The sequence below is a fragment of the Microtus ochrogaster genome, chromosome 26, assembly GCF_000317375.1.
Source record: "Microtus ochrogaster isolate Prairie Vole_2 chromosome 26, MicOch1.0, whole genome shotgun sequence".
Lineage (NCBI taxonomy): Eukaryota > Metazoa > Chordata > Mammalia > Rodentia > Cricetidae > Microtus > Microtus ochrogaster.
This window is the reverse complement of record NC_022025.1, coordinates 1,868,141-1,871,060: the sequence shown is the minus strand read 5'-3', so window position 1 is coordinate 1,871,060 and position 2,920 is coordinate 1,868,141. Positions and strand designations below refer to the sequence as shown.

Below are 2,920 nucleotides of genomic sequence, written 5' to 3'. Positions count from 1 at the left end.
TCTGTAGACCAGGCTGGTCTTGAACTCACAGAGATCCGCCTGCCTCTGCCTCCCGAGTGCTGGGATTAAAGGCGTGCGCCACCATTGCCCGGCTGAAGTTGAACTTTTTATTAAGCCTCTGTTCTCAAAAAAAAAAAAAAAAAGTACTTCTCAGTTTGTTCAGCTTTTATGGTGATACTTCGGTTAGTAAAAATATTGATCTCTTTTACAATTGCATGAGAAGAGTAATTTTTAACAGTAAAACACTTTTACAATCATGTGAATTAACTTTTTTAAAGCAGGCAGCCAGCTACCCAATCATGTGTATTTGTTCTCCTGTGACTTATAAGGGTGTCAGACAGCACCAAGCAGAATGAATGCATTTATCCCTAAGCCTGGAGCACAGAAAGAGAACTGAAGTTGGCCTTTCCAGCATTCTAAACGCTTGTTTTATTTTCTTGATGAGAGGTGGGCATGTACTATGTATATTATGTACATATGTGTGTGTGTGTTGTGTTGTGTTTTGTCTAAAAACTATGGGAGAGAAAAGATAGCATTTTAAATCTTTTCCAGTTCTCAGAGAGCTGCTGTGCTACAAATAATACTCCAATCACTTAAGAGACGTGACAGGCACATAAAGAGATAGTTACAAACTCAGAAATTACTTTGAGGAATTCATTGAAGGTATCGATTTTTCTGAGCAGTCATCTGGTATTTTGCACATACCTTCAGTCTTGATGACCTTTGTAATTATTAAAACATCATAGAATGCCTTAGATATTCTTCACCTTGTATTTGTGGGATAAGTTCATTTTGGTTTAAGGAAGATGTAAGTTATAACTAGTTGATTTTAGTTTAATTTAAACTAGTTAGTTTTATGAAACCTCCATTTTACTCACGAAATTTACAAAGCACAAGCTTTGTCAATTTACAAAATATGAAGCTGAGGATAAAGAAATTCATATTCTTATACATTTTTTTGTGAACATCTGCTACATGTCAGGTGTTTTCTAGTTCCCATGACTTACAAAGCTGCCTGTGAGCTGAGGAGGAAATGGTGTCCCCACTGGGAAGAGCAGTGTGAGACATGGTACAAGGACATCAAGATGACTGGCCTGTGAGACTAGTCACAAATACCCCAAGGTGCCTGAAACATGGAACTTTGGGTTACGAAAACTCTACTAGTTGAAACATTCAGTGCTAAGAAATTTAAATCTTATGAACCAAAAAGGACAAAGTAACATCTCTAAAGATCTTGTTCCCTAAAAGAAAAAAAATTGTCTGATAGAAAAATAAGGCAGCTAACATTGTACTTTACCTGGAAGAGGTGATACTGAAAGCCATAGGCACAGAAAGCTAAATATTTTTTTAAGGTCATATAGTAAAAAAATTTGCAAAGTTGGTGGAGAGCAGTGATAAAGCAGAGAAGTGTAACAGAATTGTTGTGCTGACAGGTGCAGATGGAGAAGAGCAAAGCCCACATCAGCTCTGACCTCCCAACGTGAATTAGTAAAGAATATGGCAAAGCAACTGGGCGGGGAAAAACAATGGAGACTTAAATCAGAGTGATTTCTCTTTCGTTTCCCTCTTTTCTCCTTCCTTCCATGATATGCCCCTTAACTCTTCTCCTCTTCATTCTTCTCCCTGCCCCTCTCTTTTTCCGTCTTTGACAGAGACCCACTATGTAACCCATATGAACAATTTCCCATGGAAATTATGATTCTTCAGCTTTAGACTGCTGGGATCACATTATTGACACTACACTGAGTTTGAAACAGTTTTTAAGAAGCCAATGTAGTGTTTTTGTGGTTTTGTGAGTATCTGATGACAGGTGAGTAGAAATAGATGTTGTCAGTCAGGATAACTCCCTGGGAAGAAAAAGGAAAGCCACATAAGGTCAGAGCCAACAAGGAAAATCATATGCGTAGAGACTGTGTACATTAATACCGCTCTGAGAATCATTTATTTAATGGGTAGGCAGAAGAAGAGCCATAGAGGAACTCGAAAGATACAAGTTAGCAAGGAGTGTGGGCAGACATGTAGTAGATAATGTAAGGAAGGGGACAGCTTTTGATGAGCAGTGTTCTGTGCAGCGAAAGACATAAAATTAAATACAATGAAGAGGGAAAACTAGCCATAAATCTTGGATAGATAATGTCCTTAATAAGTAAAATAGAAAATTTCCTTGACTTGGATCAAACAGTCATTATAATATATATTGGAAATATAGGGTGAAATGAGGGTAGTCACCCAAAGACAAGTTAGTCATTTGCAAAACAAAGCATAATTACATAGAGATACATCAGAAAATTAAGGACGAAATATATTCAACATTCATATTTTTCTAATGAATAAATCCTTCTTATATTGGAAAACAAATTCTTACCTGCAATTTGTTCTATGTGATTCTAGTAATTGTTCTGACTCAGCACTCACTGACTAACTTTAGGAAGCTGAACTCCTAGATAAAACAAAATTGGAAAAAAAGAATACAAAATAAAGGGAAGTTTCAGTGGGTAGGGCAATTTTATGGAAATGGAAGACAGATTCCATAAATGTGGTGTGAAGCCTGGAGAAGAGGTAAGGGTACTTCCTAGCCAGAGAGGATTCAAAGGGTGAAATGGTGTATCATTGCCAATCAGCTGAAAAGAATGGAAATTATGATGAAAAAGACGGTGTAGCCCAAGTCACTTCCTCTGGGTAGCCATCTACTTAGTTCCAGAAAAAGTGTCACGTTGAAGTAATTTGCCTAATTTTATAGCATCAATCTATTTTGAATCTCAGTATATATTTACAGTCAAGTTCAAGTTAAATAAATCCAGGTAACTTTTATCAAATCCTTTGTACTGTATACATCTCTATAACTCTCTTTCTCTCTGTCTCTGTCTCTGTCTCTCTGTCTCTCTCTCTTTCTCTCTCTCTCTCTCTCTCTCTCTCTCTC

The 2,920-nt window shown here is 37.1% G+C and overlaps 1 protein-coding gene across 1 annotated transcript in view; it reads right to left on the bottom strand.

Moving 5' to 3' along the window:
* The window catches only part of Znf804b (zinc finger protein 804B), a 552,504-nt gene that overhangs the window by 68,799 nt on the left and 480,785 nt on the right, over positions 1–2,920 (bottom strand). The gene's annotated exons all lie outside the window — the stretch shown is intronic.